Source organism: Lepus europaeus, chromosome 15 (genome assembly GCF_033115175.1).
Source record: "Lepus europaeus isolate LE1 chromosome 15, mLepTim1.pri, whole genome shotgun sequence".
Classification (NCBI taxonomy): domain Eukaryota; kingdom Metazoa; phylum Chordata; class Mammalia; order Lagomorpha; family Leporidae; genus Lepus; species Lepus europaeus.
The window spans coordinates 21,337,891-21,358,889 of NC_084841.1; positions in this window are offsets into that span (position 1 = coordinate 21,337,891).

The following is a 20,999-nucleotide window of genomic DNA, read 5'->3' on the forward strand; positions in this document are numbered from 1 at the left end:
TTATTTATGAAAAATTAAAATTTATACCTTTCTATTGATCAATCTCTCTGCATATCTATATTTGTATTGATATTAATTGTTCTAAAATATGACAGCCAGAAATCGCATTTGACTGACACAGGAAACTGTTTAATAGACTATTTCTATTAACAGAAAAACACAGATGAGAGACTAATTTAAAATGTTTCAATATCTAAGCCTTCAAGATTCTTCTTTTTAAAATGTATTTTAAGAGGTGAACTGTTCATTAATTTGTAAAACCTTGGCAAGTTTTGTGCCTTATGTACTCAAAGTCACTCCACAAGTAATACTACAACGTTGAGACAAGTGGGGACACAATTTAGCTGTACATTGCCTTAAGTGAGCTAAGGAGTATCCATGTAGTAGCTATTAAGTCTCAGACACTGATTAAGGAAACATTAGATTGTTTTATCAATCATAGTAGATATGAGCCATTACAAACCTTGATTTTTCTAACTGAAGATGATTGTACATATCTTGACCAAAATCATAAAATCTATAAATAGCAAAGCAAAATTTGAATTCAGATGGTTTAATTCCATAATAAGTCAGTTATGTCCTTATACAACTGCTGTTGCCATATGCATCTATGTATTTGTATCAACAATGTATGAAGATGTGTAACATATTTCCCAAAGACTTGGAATGCACATTTCAAAGATACAATTTATTAAATACTTATTGTGCACTTACTATGAAAGAAACTATAAATGCCAAGGACACAATAATGAACATATCAGCATTACAGTCAACATAGATCGTGGGTTTAGGGAGCAAATTGTCTAACTTTATGTTATCTAAACAACTTTCCTGATTGAACTAGTTTAATTCCAATTTTATCTGCTACCTTCTGAGCACCATAGAAAAGTCTAACACAATACCATTTTTAAAAATCACAACCTATGGAGATTACAAGATCAGGAGGATAGTCATGAAAAAATTTACAAAGTACAATCAGAGGTATGCCTTGAATATTAAGATAAATGAAAAGTCAAGGTTTTATGTAAATTAAAATATAATTTTCAAAAATTTGTATAGAAGGAAATAATTTCTAATTTTATTCAACCACATCTGACTCTCAGAACCCTTTGCTGCAGGAAAAAATAATAAGAAACAACATATGGGATAAAATAATTCAGATCAAACTGTGGCATTTTGCCCCATTTAGATTTCTGAAAGTTAATAGAGCTATTTGCTGTTATTTAGGATTTGGATTCTGAATTTTAGACAAGACCTGTATTTTTTTATTAATAACATAAGAAAAGTAATAAATTAATTTTTAAAAATTCCTGGGTACATAAAAAGAATAAGTCAAAATGACTGATTAGGTTATGGTTTATCAGAGTAAGTCAGTTATAAATATGATCAGTCTAAAATGATTATTCTCACTTCTTTATGTTCAACATAAAATCAGTTGGAGTAATTTTTTTTTTTTTTTGGACAGGCAGAGTGGACAGTGAGAGAGAGAGAGACAGAGAGAAAGGTTTTCCTTTTGTCATTGGTTCACCCTCCAATGACTGCCACGGCTGGCGTGCTGTGGCCAGCGCACCGCGCTGATCTCATGGCAGGAGCCAGGTGCTTCTCCTGGTCTCCCATGGGGTGCAGGGCCCAAGTACTTGGGCCATCCTCCACTGCACTCCCTGGCCACAGCAGAGAGCTGGCCTGGAAGAGGGGCAACCACCGGGACAGAATCCGGCACCCCGATCGGGACTAGAACCCGATGTGCCAGTGCCGCAGGTGGAGGATTAGCCTATTGAGTGGCGGCACCGGCCTCAGTTGGAATAAGTTGTACTATTTTAAATAAGATTATTTATTTATCAGTCCATTTAATATACTTTTAAAATGTTTAGTTTTACTAAATTATTTTCAGATTTGTGCTTTTCTCCAGAAGCATAGTAATAGTCTGGATGCAACACATCTCTCACTTCCCTTACCTCTGGACACAATCATTTAACCAAAATATATCCAATATATTATGTATGTTTTATAATATGTAAAATGATATGTAGGGGCTGGGTTGTAGTATAGCTGCTTACAACGCTGGCATCCAGTATATGCTCCACTTCGTGTCCTGGCCACCCCACTTCCCATCCAGCTCCTCTGTTAATGTACTTGGGAAAGCAACCAAAGATGGCCCAAATGCTTGGACCCTTACATACCACACGGGACACCTGGATGGACTTCCAGGCTCCAAGTTTAGGCCTGTACCAGCTCTGGCCATTGCAGCTACATGGGGAAGGAACCAGTAGATGGAAGATTCTCATTCTCTCTCTCTCTCTCTCTCTCTGTTATTCGGCTTTACAAATAAACAAATCTATTCTTAAAAAAGATTCTTGCTGTTACAGAACTTATCATATTAAGAATCATAAAGAATACTTCAATTTTTGTGTTTTGCTTTTTTCCACCCTGCGTACTATATGTGTGAATCAGTAATTTGTTCTTTTCTTATTGTCCAAAACTACTCCATTATCTAAATACCCCCATATTTATTTATTTATTCACATGTGAATAGGCATTTATTCTGCTTTCAGTTATGGTCTGTCATGAGTAAAGTTACTGTGAACATTTGTTAATATATTTTTAGTAGACATAGCATATATTTCTTCAGCAAATTCTGAAAAGTAGAACTGTTGTATTATGTGGTAGAGTATATGCTTAGAAACATATAACCTACAAACTACTCCTCAGAGTATTCTCAATTGATATTCCACTAAAAATGTATGATCTATAGAAACTTGAACTACAATAGTCTTGTTTTTCAGTATAATTTTAACTTTTCTAGCATATACACACCCATCTTTCATCCTCTGATTCTCTCCTCAAATGACTGCAAAAGCCAGGGCTGGCCTAGGTCAAATCTGGGAGGCTACCCATCCAGGACTCTAACATGCATGCCAGGGACCTTAGTACTTGGGCCATCTTCTCTGCTTTCCAAGGCACATTAGCAAGAAGCTGGATAGAAAGTGGAGCAGTTGAGATTCAAAGCAGCACTGGAGTCACAGGCTGCAGTTTAACCCACTATGCCACAACACTGAACCCAACACAGTCTTTTATAAACAGAGAGAAATATCAGTGTCTTTTTTCATAAAGAAATTTGTAAACATATAGAAGTATTATGAAAGTTTTGAAGGGGATTGAGGTTTTATATATATATATAGATAGAGAGAGAGAGAGAGAGAGAGAATTTGTTACTTAAAGGTAGTATATTTTATATCAAAAGGAATATTTTATTAAACATAAGGAAAAGTAATTCTAGTAGAAAATGTGCATTTTTACCTAACCTAAAAATATTTCTTTGTAGTATAGGAAATTTCAATAACAAAGCCTTATCTTGCCTTAAATTATGAAAATTATGCAAAATTCTAGAACCAGGACATGAAATATATTTATGAATCTCACTGCAAAAATGCTAGATATAGCAAGAAAGCAAATTTTTATTTCATTTTCATTTATTTCAGTGGCAGGCAGAGAGAGAAAGATCACTCATCCATTGCTTTGCTCTTCCACTGACCTCCATAACTTAGGCTGATCTAAGGTGAAATCAAGAACTTACATCTCAATGCAGATTTCCCACAAAGGGCAGAGACCCAACTACTTGAGCCATCAACAGCTAACTTGCAGGATGCACATTAATGGGAAGCTGCAATCCAAAGCAGAGCAGTGACTTGAAACCAGTCTTTCCAAAATGGGATGGGGACATGCAAGGCAGTTTATCAGTCACTACAATACATGCCCAGCTCAGCAATTGATTATTCAAATTAAAAATTATAATATGGGGGGCGGCACCGTGGCTCACTTGGTTAATCCTCTGCCTGTGGCCCCAACATCCCATATGGGTGTCGGGTTCCAGTCCCGGTTGCTCCTCTTCCAGTCCAGCTCTCTGCTATGGCCCGTGAAAGCAGTAGAAGATGGCCCAAGTGCTTAGGCCCCTGCACTCACATGGGAGACCAGGAGGAAGCACCTGGCTCCTGGCTTCAGATTGGTGTAGCTCCAGCAGTAGCAGCCATTTGGGGGATGAACCAATGGAAGGAAGACCTTTCTCTCTGTCTCTCTCTCTCACTGTCTAACTCTAACTACCAAATAAAAAAAAATTATAATTTAAACTCATTGCCCTTGTGTTACATATTATTTGAACCATGCTCTGTAAATGCATAAAATAATTCTACTAATATATATGTGCTTCCACTTTTAATATTTGTATGCAAAACTTAACCATAAATTCTACATTTATTGAATGATAGTTATAAAAATAGTTAAAATAATAAGACTTAAATTGAACTGACAGATGGAAAAATAAAGGGCTTTCTCTAAGAAGGGTTGCCACAAACTAATTATACAGAGATGAGATTGTGAGGAGTTTAAACTTTCAGTTCTCAAGAATAGTGGACAGATACATCTGATTTATATTCTGACTTTCTTTGATATTTATGGATGTTGGTCAAAATGCACAATACTTCTAAGATTCAATTTATGTTTTTATGAAATGGATATTAGAATGCTTTAAGAAGACTAAATGAGATTATATTTAAATATTGCTTAGCAAAATGTTTTGGACAAAGTTGCTATTCAATAATGGTAATTTATTTTTATTATTATGATTATGTTATCCTTATTATCATGCATAGTCACTTAAAAATATCATTTTTACATTAAGAGCTATTATTGAACTTTACCTCTTTCCTCAAATTCTGGGGAAACAGATTTAAAGAACACTATTAGGCTTGTGTGAAGACATCGAAGCATTCACCACACAATGAACCCAAGAGTTCACTATTCAGAGTCTGGCCTGATCCTAGGTCATCTGTGTTGTTCTCATTCTGAACTGGCTTGGTTTCCTTAACAGCTGTGTCTTCTCTCTGAATGAGTCTGAACATATCCTGCCACAATAAACAGAAAAGCAACCACAAAGCCCATCTCTGCAGCTATTATCCACCAGATGTCATTTTAAGGAATCACTGCAGGTTCTGTTTTCCACTCTAAACTGGCTTGTTGGGCATTGGTATTAGTCATATCCGGATTCTTCCTCACCACACGGCCCCTTCAAATGCATGTGAGTGCCTCTGACCAATCTCAGTTGCAAGATCTGATATTCAAAGGCCAGTTTTGTCCTCACTTTTCTGGGTGACTCCAGAATAAACAACCAAGAAATTACAGCTACCATGGGTGGTTGATCAGACATCTTCCAGAATGTCCCCAAATTTGCTCTCTTCTTTATTCTATCCGGTCCTATTGATGTGGGAAAGCTTGGGTAGATCATTTTAAGTTCATGAGCTGCAAGCCACACCTCCTTCAATCTGTGTTGCCATGTTCATCTAACCAGTCAACCAGAGGACCCTCCCAGGATATACCTCCTCTTACCTGGACATGGGGGTGGTACCATGTCAACACTTCCATTTTTCTAAAGCTCATTAAAAGCTAGGAAGATGGGGCTGGCATAGTGTATAAAGCTGCTGCCTGCAGTGCCAGCATCCCATATCGGCACCCGGTAGATTCCTGGCTGCTCCATTTCCTATCCAACTCTCTGCTATGGCCTGGAAAAGCAGTGGATGACACCAAGTCCTTGGGCCCCAACACCTGCGTGGGAGACCTGGAAGAAGCTCCTGGCTCCTGGCTACAGGAGTTGGCTCCAGCCATTATAGCCATTTGGGTAGTGAATCAGCAAATGGAAGACCTCTCTCCCCATGTGCGTGCTCTCTCTCTCTCATCTCTATCTTTATCTCTCTCCTTATCTCTCTCTCTCTCTCTGCCTCTCTGTTAACTCTGCCTTTCAAATAAATAAATAAAATTCTTAAAAAAAAAAAAAAAAAAAAAACTAAGTGGAATGGAAGCATGCTCTCTCTCCTCCATGTAGACTCCAGAGGAGCAGACTAAGGTATAAGAATTCCCTTTCTGAGTGCAGTGGAGGATGGCCCAAGTCCTTTCTCTCTATCTCTCACTGTCCACTCTGCCTGTCAAAAATTAAAAAAAAAAAAAAAAAGAATTCCCTTTCTTTGGCCCCATTCTCCCTTAATAAAGTTCTAATGGGCCTATGTGTTTTTCCCACTTTGTAAATAAAGTTTATCACACTGAATGCCATGTATTGGCCTGTATTTAGAATTCTTTAAGTAAAAGGAAATAATCTGGAAATTTAAATTAGGCCCAATCCTAGCCCATAACAGTATTGCCAGCTATGAATGCATTTCCGGTTTTCCTGCTGTCACAGTAGAAACCCCTGAATGACATGCACAATGTCAGTGAAGGCAAAGAAGGGATCATTTGACTTTCTGTGGTTTACTATGGCAATTCACTGAGGTCTGGTCGCTAATCTGGATTCTTAAAATCTCAGAAAGAGATAGCCATTTGACAAAACCACTATTTTTTTTTTTTTATTATTACAATGACCCACACTTGAAAAGCAATAGACACCATAAAATAAGTACATTTGGGAACTTACTGGTAGATATATATCAGTCACTTTCATGGGGTTAGGGAAATAGAAATAGAAAAATGAAGAATTGTAAATATAGTGCCTGGATCACAGATTATCTTTTATGGTATGCATCATGATTTGAAGTGTATTTTATTGACAAAGACATTGAGCAATGAAGCAATATTGTTAAATTTGTGTTTTAGAAACATAATTATTTTTGAAAGACAGGATTTTAGAAATGCCACATGACCTCATTTTCTCTTTCTTATAGCAAAACCATATTTACGCTTTCCTCTCTCTATTGCTGTATCACAGTACTTTTATTCCACATGTAACAAGTTATATTTTTATGTGAACATGTAGAAATAAAATGACTTGCCCTGAAATATTAATTGTGAGATCATGGCTTTAATGTCTGAAACAGCTTTAAATTCATAATCATTAATAATGGTGAAATATGTTTATGGGTTGACATACCAAGTGATATTATCCATAATTACTCATGAAAAAAGGGAAGCCCAGAGAAGGAAATCTGTTATGGGGGGGGTAAAATCTGAGAAATTTCTGAAAAAGGCAGAACAAGGATGTGTTTACAGACTCTTTTAATCTTGGTGAAAATGCAAAATAGATGATAAAACTGAGGGATAACTTATGTAAATGGCTATTAGTAGGGAGAGGCAGGCCTGATTGATGTAAGGGAAACTTTATAAGGGTTCACCTCATCTTCCTGGGAAAACTAAGATACTAGTTTAAGTGTCAAGGAAGCTTAATTATTGAACAGACTATTTAAGGAAAGAACAACAATAACAATCAACCTTGCCCTTAACAATTACTAACTAGAAAAAACTGCTCACTTGAACTATAGTATATTAGGAAAGTTGATCCAACAGTAATTAAATTTCTAATTTCATGCAATAATCATGAGGAGATGACAGAATGAGTTCCAGGACCTTTGTAAAAATGAAAATAAGTACAACAGCAGTAACATAAAGAGTGAAAAAATAGCATTGAGACCTGTGATAGTTGTAATATTTTAATTTGTTTTCTGAGGATTTCTTAGAAAAACAATTTGTTCTTTAGCATTTTATCCAATCAAGCATTTTTTCTAGGATCCAGTAATTGTCATGAACACAAAGAATCAAATAGCCAATCTGTTTCCCACAGCATCCATCTGGTGGGAGAGTTTCCTGTCTGTAATCCAAGCTAAAGTTTAATCCAGGCAAACAGTTAATTATATTAGAAATATTTGCTACTAGCTGTGTTTGCCCATATCCAACCTAACTGTAGCCTTCTAAATTACCTGTCTATTTATAACAGTATCAGATACATGAAATCCTACACTCGGACTAAAGTTAGAACCAATCTCAACAAGTGGTGAAGCTATCCTTAACAGGGGACACAGGGACACATCTCTCAAATACCTTTTAAAAAAGTCTGTGTCCTACATTGTAGAGGCTCAATGGACTGCAAAAGATAGGAATTTAATAGAAAACAATCACATTGTGCAAAGCAAATAGAAAATGAAAGAAATGGTACTTTAATAAGTTAGAAAACAGATTTCAAATGTAATGTTTATTCTTGTGTCCCCGACCATCTTTTTATGATAAATGTTTACTGCAGTTCAGTTCTCAATAGCTAAGGTATGGAATCAACCCAGATGTCCATCAACTGATACTGGGTAAAGAAATTATGGTTTGTATACATCATAGAATAATACAGAGTGGTAAAAAACAAACACAAAAACAAAAACAAAAAATCCTGTTGTTTGCAACAAAAAGGATACACTGGAAACCATTACACTTACTGAAATAAGCCAGTCCCGGCCGGCGCCGTGGATCACTAGGCTAATCCTCCACCTGCAGCGCTGGTACACCAGGTTCAAGTCCCAGTTGGGGCATTGGATTCTGTCCCGGTTGCTCCTCTTCCAGTCCAGCTCTCTGCTGTGGCCTGGAAAGGCAGTGAAGGGTGGCCCAAGTTCTTGGGCCCTGTACCCGCATGGGAGACCAGGAGGAAGCACCCTGCTCCTGGCTTCGGATCAGCACAGTGCACCTGCCGCAGTGTGCAGGCCATAACGGCCATTTGGGGGGTGAACCAACGGAAGGAAGACCTTTCTCTCTGTCTCTCTCACTGTCTAACTCTGCCTGTCAAAAAGAAAAAAAAAAAAAAAAAAAAAAAAAAAAAGAAAGAAAGAAAGAAAAGAAAAGAAATAAGCCAGTCCCAAAAAGAGAAGCACCACATGTTTTCTGTGATCTGTGGTAACTAACAGAGTACCTAAAAGGAAATATATAGGAGAGAAATTGACACTTTGAGATTCAATGATTTTTAATAGCCCTAGTCTTTTCTGTTAAAAAGCAGTCTTTTTTTCTTCATAGTATTTGTTGAACTCTTTACTCAGTGTAGGGCTAATCTTATAAATCTTATGAAGTTAAGTGAAAATAGATCTTTGTAAAAAATAAAAATGGAAATAGGAGAGGGAGGAGGGAGAAGTGTGAGAGGCTAGGCAGGAGGGAGGGCACGGGAGAAAGTATCACTGTGTTCTTAAAGCTGTATATAGGAAATACATGAAATTTGTATGCCTTAAATAAAATTTAAAAAGATTTTAAAAAAGCAATTCTGGCTGAAATATAAATTACCAAACTCCAACTATTAATACCTTTTGAAGAGTGGTCAAATAAAACACTTGTTAAAAGTGTGGAACTTGGGACAGGTGCTGTGGACTAGCAGGTAAAGCTGCTGCCTGTGATGACAGCACCCGGTATGGGCATCAGTTACATAGTCTTGGCTGCTGCACTTCTAATCCAGCTTCCTGGTATTGCTCATAGGAAAGCAGTAGAAGATGGCCCAAGTGCTTAGGCCCCTGCACCCACGTGGGAGACCAGCAAGAAGCTTCTGGCTTTGGATGGGACCAGCTATGATTGTTACAGCCTTTTAGGGAGTAAATATTCTCTCTCTCTCTCTCTCTCTCTCTCTCTCTCTCTCTCTCTTCCTCTCTCTTTTTCTCTAACTCTACTTTTCAAATAAATAATAAAATCTTTAAAAACAAAAGTGTGAAAATTCTGTTTTCCATTTGTACCTGAATTATTGCTTAGGTCATCTGATTCAGGAACCAGCTAACTAAACTATTTAGAAAAATGAGTCAAGTTGACTCAATGAAGGACAAAATAAAAATACATTTCCATGGAAATAAAGCTACGTTCACACAAATGCCAAAATAATGCCTTATGAATAACATCATTACAGTGAATACAAATGAAATCATGATGTGCTATTTACTTAATTTGTGCTATTAAATGCTTGATAAGAATGTCAGAAGTGTTTTTAAAAATGCTCATTAAATTAATTTATTTTAATGATCAGGTTTAATTGTTATTAAAAGATTAATATGAATTAGGCATGTATTGGGGAAGAATTCAAGGACAAGTTACGGAGAAAAATAGAAAATATAGCAAATATAGACCATGGATTACATATTTTCTGAGAATGTCTTAGAATTTAAGAACATCACATCTCAGGTAAAAATAAAACATGTCACAAGTACTGTGTCCAAAAATGTATACTAAGATTAAGGAATAAATATCAATAAATATTTTCATATTTCAGAATTACATAAAAAATTACATATTTATTCCAATGACATTTAATAATATCATCTTTATAATTATAATGGGTAATTATATATTAAATGTATATTACTACTTAAGCAATTATATTTTTGAAATTTTGTTATTGGCTGTTGTGGGCTTTTTCTGCTTTAACAATTTAGGATAGTTATATTTGCAGTGTTTTCAAAAATTCATTTAGTTATTTTTATTTGTTTGTAAGATAGAGACAGAGAGTGAGAGAGAGAAATAGACCGACAGACAGAGACAGAGACTGAGAGTGATATTTTGCATCTGCTGGTTCATTCCACAAATATCTCCTAATCGCCAAGTCTGGGAGAGGCCAACGCCAGGAATCTGAAACTCCATTCAAGTCTACCACTAAGAATTTTAGCCATCAACCTACTGCCTCCAAGGTTGTGCATTAACAGGACTCTGAAAGATAATTGGAGGTGGGGCTAAGCCCTCACCCAATGTCCACCTCTATAATTTTAACATTAAAATATATTTTATATTGAAGCCATAAGAAACACCCTTTATTTACTAAATATCATTATTTGCAATATCCAGTTTCAGCTTACTTGATTTTTACTGGAAAATTTTTTTAGTTTAAAATAGTGTATTGTTTACAAACAGTTTAGTTTTTAGGAAGAATCTTCTCATGCCTTTAAAATGAAAACAAAAATGAAAAATCATGTGCTTAATTTGGCTTACATTTTTGGATAAAGCAGTTTATATAAGCCAGCCCCAAATGCTTCAGTCATGCAATGAATCAAGAAACATGTTTTTACACGATAACTGTTCTAATCCTGTTTTTCAGGTTGTTAGTTTGTGTTTCCTAATCTGATTAAAACTGTCCCATAGAATCTCTGGTCAACTAACATCTAGCAAAAGAAAATTAGTCTCTATCACCGGGCTTTTAAGAAGTCAACAACAGTGACAGTCTCACCGTCTCCATCGCAGATTTTCAGAAAAAAGATAGCTGATGTTAAGACCAAGTCAAAGCTGAGACCTCATCACCTCATCTTGACAAACAGATTGTCAAAACAGCAGTGCACAGCTTAGACTGAGAAGCACAAGAAGCTGGATTTGTGTAACTTTGAGGGCATGACAAGGAACTGTAGAAGCCTTGAAAACTTAACCCACCATTTTGTCATTCTGATGTTAGATCTTGGAAATTTGTTGGCGTTCTATTATATAATGAGGGAGAGAAAGAGAAACACCATGTTTACGTGTCCATGATGCCTTGGGAAGGAAGAGGTACGTAAGAAACCTTGGCTTTCTGTTGCCTTACTAATTTTGAGATCTGCAGTGAACATAGAAGTACAGAAACAATTACAAGCAGTAGAAAACAATAGTAGAAATGTAACAATAGCATTGCAATACGAACAAATGAAAAATGACATTAAAATGGAAATGACAACTGTGGATAAAATTGAGCATTATACATTAGTTTTTATTTAAAACTATGCTTTGGGGACAGATGTTTGCCCTGGTGGTTAAGATTCCTGCATCCCACATCAGAGTATCTGGGTTTAATTTCTTTTTTCAGCTCCTGACTCCAGCCTTCTATCAATGCAGACCACGGGATGCAGCAGTGATGGTTGAGATAATTGAGTTCCTATCACCATGTGAGAGACCTGGTTATATTCCTGACTGTCAGTTTCAATCCACACATTGTGAACATTTGGGAAGTGATCCAGTAGATCGAAGAAATCTCTCTCTCTCTCTCTCTCTGTCTGTCTCGCCGCCTCTCCTTGATTCAGCCTGCTCCAGTTCTGCATGTGCAGACATTTGCGGAGTAAACCAGAGGTTTGAGGCTCTCTTCCTTTTCTGTTTGTTTCTCACTCTCTGCATCTCAAACAAATTAATTAATTAATCACAAAAAAGAACTATGTGTTTTTATCAAAAGCTATACAGTGATGCTTGCCTGACCATTTCCAAAATACGAACAAATTTCAGAAAAATCAGTGACTTCAATATGATAGGGCCAGAAGTCACAGTGCATTCAATTGTAGCTAGATTTTTTATAAAATTTAAAATTCATAATTGTTTTTTACATTTATTATTGTTTGAATAGCACTTGAGTTACCTGAATAATATTCCTAAAATTAGAGTGGATGTAATCTGTTTCATTGAATATTATTTGTGAGTTTAAAAATCTATTCCAATTCCTTCTCAATTTTAATTAAAATTTTCTTAAAATTCTAAATTCATAACCATTTTTATAACAGCTGCTATCTCAATGGCATTTAATTACTTTTTGAACAGTATTATTTGAATTGTATTGCTGAAATTTAAGTGCAAATAACTTACAGCTTCAACTTTCATGTGTTTTATAAATATAACTTTCTTTTCTTTTATTAAAGGAATATCATTATTCCTATACCAATGTAGTCTTTAAACATGAAGATTTTCTAACTGAAAAAAGAGGATTCCGTTCTTTCCAAATATTGTATCCTCTTATGGCAACACATCCTATATCATGTGCTTAGCTTATATTAAATGCTTACTTGTACTGAACTGTAAAGCTATTATGGCTTCATCAAGTAAATTCATATCCAATGCATTTTTTGTGTCCTTATATGTGTTACGTCACTGGAATTTGGGATGTCTATATCTCCTTTTTCCTTTTTCATACTTTTATGATTTTATTTGCATATTACTTTTTTTCTTTCCTGTAACTACAGCAGATTTTGCTGATTTGAGAGGTAATCTGTAAAGAGAATATAGGATCCTGATTGCATCCTGCATGTTTTTAGATACATTTTCATTTCCTGGTCCTCACCAAACCTCAATTTACTTATTTGTAAAAGTGGACATTAGCATTCACTCCCTCTGAGCTTGGCAGGGATATAAAGACAGATTCAAAAACTCTGAAGGGTGGGTGGTTTAACTGAATTCTATTATACTATAATAATAGACTGACAGTTTGAACATCTTTAGATTCCTGTGAGAGGATGTCAGTACATACAGTGAAAGCTGAGACACTCCTTCTAAATTTCACTTAGAGAAACAGAGCCGTCTTGAGAAAGGCCACCCTCTGCCCAGGGCGGTGCAGATTTAGTGACTGATCCTGAAGGGTTAAAGGCCTGGTCACCTCATGTCAAGCGCCTTTGACCCAGCAGACTACTCACTGCAACAACACTTGAGTCTAACTCCCATTTGATATAATTTTACGTCTTTCCTGAGGCTGTTTCTTAACATATTACCTTTTCATTGATCTCAAATTATGATTCTTTATTCTGAGAAACTCAATGTGTATTATTCTGAGAAAAAAATAAAAATATAATGTTTGTAACTATTTAATAAAATTCTATTGTGCTTTATGTACAACTTGGTAACTATAGTAAATTTCTATTTTATCCACAATATTCAGCCTAGTGCTTTGGCTGTAATTCTAACTCAGCTAGCGCCAGCAGTGTGGCCTTCTGTGTTACTATAATTTCTCTAATTCCCTTATATGCATAATGTATTATTCATAGAACAAACTCATGATATAATGAACTAAATAATGTAAGAAAGAACACTTAATGGCTCTACTAACAGGTTAAACATTCTGAGTTAGGGCACATTTTGGTAGATAAACAGAATATATGATTTTCTTTTAACAAGGGCTAGGATTCATAGAATTCTAAAATCTTTTTACTTGAAACATCTCAACTTCAAGAGCAGAATGAGATTCAGAGATAAAAATGAATTCTGTATTTATACTCAAATCAATTGAGCAATCCTGGCAACCAGTAGGTTTCTTAAGAAAAATCAATGTTGCTCATTTCTGACATGCCAGAACTTAAAATACACTGATGAGTTTTATTTGTAATGCTTGTAAGAATGACATAATAAGTAAACGTCATTGTTTTGCTATCAACAATCAGTTGTAAAGTGTAATCTCAAAGACAACACGGTTTTTTGTTTTGTCTTGTTTTTGTTTTTTTTTTAGATCACTAAACTAATAAGTGAAGGGGATATAAAAACATGTAATAAACAGGAAAAATGGATTGTTTGAAAAAGTTCATTTTTTTCTCAGAAGAAGAAACAAAAATTACAGGTGAACTCTTACAGCATTAACTCCTTAAAAAAAAAAAAACTTTTGATTTTACAGTTTTTCCTTCACACTGTGTTCTGTACTCTATTTCACAGAACAATGCTCCACTGACTGCGTCAGTGCTACAAATGGTATGGTAGCTGTCAGAGATTTTCAAAGAACGCTGAATCATATGTACATATCTTATTTTAATGTGTTCAAAACGCATGAGCCTTTTTGGTGTTAGTAGCAAGTGAAGGACGTGACCATAAGGTGAAGCATGGCTCGTGCTGTGGGGCCCAACAGCATGAGCACACAAGCTTCATTAGTGATTCCCCTCATAGCAGCTGGCCAATGGATCATGAAAATGAAGCTGAAAGATCAGGCCTTTCTTTCTCTTTTTTTCTACATTCACAAGAAATTATGAACAGTTAGATTCCACCTTTCAGTGGTTAATATTTCAATTCTCTGCTAGCTTTCTAGGTTTCCATTCTAAAGGCAGGCACTCTAACTCATGCATTTGTTACACATAACAAACCCATTTGAAGATCTTGAATTTGAGTATCTTCCGTTAAAAATGGATGTTAGGAAATATACCTTTCTTTTAAGTGGAAAAAAGTCCCTCAATTGTGGTGAAGGAAGCCAAATAATTCTTATTAAAGGTAAAATGACCACATGCCTTGCGTGTCTTTCTCAAGATAACAAACCTAGACTCTACATCATAGGCAATGCTGAACCTCGTTTTGTTAGAGCTATACTATGACACTCTCTCAAGACACAACAGGAGTAAAGGGGGCAAACGTCCAGCTTAATTAATTTGATATTCCTAAGCATAATCTCCATCACCTTGTACAATGCTGGCAATACTGTGTTTAGATGAATGCTGCTTCTGGTTGAACATGCTTCAACATCTTATTTTCTAATATGCAAAGAAAGAATAAGTTTCACAGAGAGACAAAGTTTTTTTTTTCTTTTTTCAAGATTTATTTACTTATTTGAAAGGTGGTGTTATTGAGAAAGAGAAAGGGAAGAGAGAGAAAAAAAAGAACCATCTGCTGGTTCGTTCCCCAAATAGCCACAATATCCAGGGTTGGGACAGACTGAAGCCAGGAGCCTGAAACTTTATCTTGGTTTTCCACAAGTATATGGCCATCCTCTGCTGTTTTCCTAGGCAAATTATCAGGGAGCTGGCTAGAAGGTGAAGCACCTGGGACTCAAATCATTGCTCATATGTGATACTGGCATCATACGTAGCAGCTCAAACCACTGGGCAGCCATGCCAGCACCAGAAAAATATTTTACATCAATATCTATTAACTGCTTATTAAAATTGGTAGCTATACTTGCTGGTAATATATTTTATGGTAAACTTGAATCATTAGCTGTAGCCATATTCTTTTCAGTTGTAGTAGCTCACTTATTGTGTATTGAACAAATAGTGAAAGTTAACCCTTGATTTTGTTGCAAATAAGGTTAAAGTACTACTTGTTCTTTGAAGAGACTTGAAAATACTTGGATGCAATTTAACAAATTTGTATTCTTAAATCAATAGGAGTATGATGATCTCAGCAAATTATCTAAAACTACCTTAAACAGAAAAAAATGGCTATTCATTATGTAATTGATTTGTCATGCTTATACTACAAACAACAGAAAGTAGATGCTTTAAAGAATATCTGGAATTATTAAGAATTAAAATAATATAATATTGTCTATAATATCTAGACTTGAAATGCCTATATAAATTAAGTAATGCATTTCAAAAAGAAAATCATTTAAATTGCATATTTAAAAATGCATTGAATAGTAAAATAAAATTGGAGAAGGATTTTTTACCTATTATTCTCAATACTTGGGAAATTTTATGCATGATACAAACAGCGTGTGACAGTCTGTCTCTAACCAGCAGGCTCAGTACTTAGGTCATTTACTGCAATAATCACTTCATAATCTGATGTTAGACAATTTCTTCCACTCGAATAGTTGTGATTTAACTTTCATTTCTTTCAGTGTTAACCTTTCTGCATAGATAAATTTCTCAGGTTAATTATGGGGCCAGATTTTCCTCATTGAAAACAGCATTAACATGTCTCAAATCATGAAACTTAGTACAAGCCAAATGAAATCTATTAACAGTCGTTCTCAAACAATTTTTCCTACTGCTGGTTTGTTTTTTTCCTATGTCATTGTAGTATCATCTACAATTTCATACAATGTGCCTTCATCCTTTCCTGTACAATGCCTCTTTTCAAGGTCAACAATGACTTGTGTAAGCCGAATCTGAAGGTTCTAAACCTTCTTTCATCTCATATCGCCTCTCCATGACATTGATTGGAACTGGCCACGCTTCCCTTGAAATGCACCATATTCGTATAATTTTCTTCCTATCCCAAAGGATGTTTCTTCTCAGTCATGTATGCTGCCTACAGTTCATTGAGCTAAAGATGAGCTTGACTTTACTTTGTTTCTGAGTAATCATTAGTCCTAATGGGGAATTGATTCTACTCGCATGTCCTAATATCAGTGTGCAGGTGACTGCTAATTTATATTTGTAGCCATAAGGGCTCCTTGGACTTCAGTTTTCGCATGAGTCTACTTCACATTTTCATTTTTTTTACAGTTCTTAAACATAACTTGCACAAATTTGAATTTCCAACTTTTACTGTACATCAGTCCCATTCTTTCCCATCTGGAAGATGCCATATTCCATCCACTTTCTCAAGCCAAAAAAATTTCAAAAACACTTAATTCTATTTCCTTTTAATTGTTGTTATGTATTTATTTGAAGATGATCTATCTTCAAGGTAAAAACCATAATATCCCTCCAATGAGTCATTTATTTTTTTTTTTTTTTGACACTTGTCAAAGCATTGCTTAACATTGTCTGAAGTAAAGCAGTGGAATTCTGACTGATTCCTCTGTTTCTGTGATTGCTCCTCTATAGATCAGTTTTTTTTTTTTTTTCTATAGCAGCTAAATCTCATAGCTGCCCTGATTAAAATTTGCCAAAGGCTTTTTCTATCTTGAGAATAAAAGATATGTGTATTTATGTGCTCTCAAGGCCTATGTCATCTGAATCCTGGATGGTTCTCACCGTTTCTATTTTCTTTCTGCATAACTATTCTCCAGCACAACGCCTTTCTGTCCACTGCTCGGGCATTTCAAACATATTCTGTCTATTCCAATTCAGGAACCTTAAGCCCCTCTGCCTAGTATTCTCAAAATATTTCTTCATGTGACAGATCCTTTGTCATTCAGGACACAACTTAAATGCCATGTTGTCTGTTCATATCACATTCCCTCATTATATTCTGTTAATTATGCTACAATGATTTGAATTTATCTTTATATATTTTCCACTTCTTTCATGATTTTAGTGCCTGTCATTTCTGTTAGAATCCAAAGGGTTTTCCAAAATGGCATTTTTCTTTTTCTCAACTGCTTTGTCCCAGAACATATCTGATTAATCAGATATATATATATATATACATATATATATATATAATAGATATTTATTTTTCAATTGCATAAATGACTTTCTTTATGAATCATTTCTTTATACAAACAAAATTCACCAAACGAGGGTAAGCAGTGCTACACATGAATCCCTGTTCTAATAATGGCTGGCTTTTCTCTCATAAATGTGTGCAAATCTCTTCACTTCTCTGTGCCCCAATTTTCCTGAGGGATTGGGCTAAATCATATCTAAGCTCCTTTCCTAGGATTCTATTGCAATGATTGAAGAAGTCTATAAAGCACATTATATTTATTTTATATTTTATTTCATTTATCCTCTTTAGATTTAAGATACAGCAAGGAATTTCTTAACCTTGGAAAGTTTCAGGTGGAAAATTTGGGAAAGTGTACACCTAAATATCATTGAAATGTGGTACTTTTAGCTTTTATTCTCTGGTCTTCCATTCAGATAAGCTCCTTCCATTTATACAGTTTACTAGATATACTGACTTTTAAAGTCATTCCTGTTACCATAATTCTGAAGTTATTTTTTCTTCTCATGCCATAAAACTTTATTAATAGTGTCATTCCCCCATGGCCTTCTGTTTCAACAAATTCAAACAGCACTTCAAGGGCTTTCCGTACAAATGTAGATGGCAAACTTACTTATCCACGAAAGGACAATGCAACAGGAAATGAACCTGCCTAGTATGTCCCAGTCTTTCTGCTTGGTGTCCTGAAGGTCTCAAACAAGGAATCTAATCTTCTGCAAAACTGGATGCCTCCTTCTCCTTGTAACATTTATTTTTTAAGGTACACTCATGTAAAAGTCTTATAAAAAGAAGGAAGCTCTTTTGTTAATTCAAATCTGTACAAGAAAAATAACTTCCTGTGCCTTTTTTGTCTGTTTTTTAGTTTGTTTTTACATCAGTTCACCTTTAGTGGGTCCGCTCCTGGGTAGGTTATGGAGGTTATCATGTTGTTTTACTTCAAATTTCTGATTTTCCAGAGACCTCTTGCATACGTATCTTATTAAAAGTTTGAGACGCAAGAAGCCTTTTCACAGCAAATTCTTCGTCAGCCAACTATGATTCACTAGCAATAAGCATTTCACATCATGTCTGCAATCACTATCAAAAGGCTTGATTTGTACACATGAATGGAAGCTTCTTTTGGTTTCCAGTTGCCAATTCAGTCATCTCCTTTCCCAGATGTTAATCACCATCATACAGCATCAGATTAAGAAATGGAAAAAATCCTAGTTTACTGTCTGAGGAGGGACAACAGGGATAAAAATTGCATGCTAATATATTAGCAAATGAACTTTATCTTTTATCTATCCTACTACTTCTAAAGGAGATGAACTTCCTTTAAGGTATGACTTACCATCACTTGGAAAGTATACTACAATCAATATTTTCTTTGTATGCTGTTTGACTTTACAGTATTCTCAAACAATAGATGTTCATGTTAACAAAGAAAATGATAGTATTTAGAAACACATATTAATCCTTTCTTCCTGAGCAAACTCCTGAGGTTTCTACTGATCATAGATTTGTGTATACCCTTCTGCTCTTCTCTGTGACTACACACATACACATACACATATACACACACACACATACCTCATACACAATTTGTCTTATTTTTAATAACTGGCTTAAGTATATAACATATACATATTACATATAAAAATGCCCATAATGTTTGCTATTTATATTTTCCTGCTTAATATATGTGTTAGAGCATTTGCTTATAGTTAGCAAGGAGAGGGCATTTGGGACCATGGTTAAGGTGCAGCTTGGAGTTTCTGCACTTAGGTTTGAATCCTGACTCCATGTTCAATTCCAGCTTCCTGGTAATTAAAATCCTGGAATGCAATGTTGATGTTGCAAGTACTGCATCTGTGTCACACACCTGTAGGAGATACACAACCCCAACTACAAGGCACATTTGGAGAGTGAACCATTTGGACAGTGTTATGGAGATAACAGATGCAATGTTTCTTTGCCTTTGTCTCTCTGTCTCTTGCTCTTTCTCTTTCCAGCTTTCTGCCTTTCAAACAAAATGAAAATAAATAAAGATATTTAAAAGGACATATTATATAGCCTACCATGATTGTGTCATTATTACTTTTTGTTGGTTTCCTATTTGTGAACACTAAGGTGATTGTGCACATTCTGCAGTTGTAAATTCCTTTCCTATAGAAAAATACACTTTTTTTTTCACATTTGGGACGCTTTATTTCCCTCTATTTCTTTGTAGACAGAGTGCAAAGTGTTGAATTTCTAAATATAATATTTGTATTTAAGTATTAACAGTCTTTCCCATATTTTCCTTGAATGAGTTTTAAACGTAATTGTCACTAGAATGAGCTAACCTGCTGCCTGTAAGATTATCACTTTGGTGGAAAGCAGATCACCGTGATAGCAGTTATAGCAGCCCAGCCCTCGCAGCCCCATCTGTGATTTTGCTATCTGAGCCTGAGTTGCCTATAATCAACTATGATCTGAAAATATTAAATATAAAACTTGAGAAATTAAGAAAAAGTCCTGTTTTAATAAACGTATTTAGGTATATTGTTGTATTTGTTCTATTTTATTGTCATTTATTGTTGTCATATATAAGTATATATGTACAGAGAGAAACAGTTCAGTTCCAATGTAGTCTTGGACATCCACTTAGTGTCCTGGAACATAGCCCTGAAACTTCAGGTTGACTACCATAACTCTGTCTGAGTCACAGTAAGCACTCTGTATGTCTAAATTATTAACAGTAATTAAAGCATTTGTGTTTCTTAACTCTTTATACACACTTTAAGCTTACCACTTGGAATATATACAAACCTACACTTTTCAGGACCTTGGAATTTTATAAAATGATTTTATCATCTGGTAGAAAAGCTTATCTCACATTATGCCTTTTTCTTAAGTTTATTATTTAATATGTTATCAAGATTAAATTTTGTAATGTTTGTTTTACCAACAATGAGAGCAATAACAACAATGATCATACATAAACAAAATTTCGGTTGTTTAGTGATTTCTTGAACATTAAGGTTTGATTTAAAATGCATAAGAACTCCTTTTGATAAAGATAACCATAATCTTTAACTAAACATTTCTCATTCCTATATATATATCACAACATTTTATGCCACACATAATTTTAAGTCCATAAAAAATATCTAGTATTATTTGAACTGTTATTAGACTTATGGAAACAATGTTATACTGCATTTCTGGGTATCAATATTATGTTTAAAATACTCATCAATGTGATCTAATATACCAATCTCTGTGCAAAATGTCATCATGGAGATATATCCAGAAGTCTTTAATCCACTGTACTATTTAGGGAAATAAAGTTCATCTCCAGCATATTGTTTTAGAATCTATAATCTTACTCATGCCTTAAACATTCTGTCACTTGTTTCTTCTTTTTTTTTTAACTTTTTTTTTTTTTTTTGGAAAATCTGTATACTGTG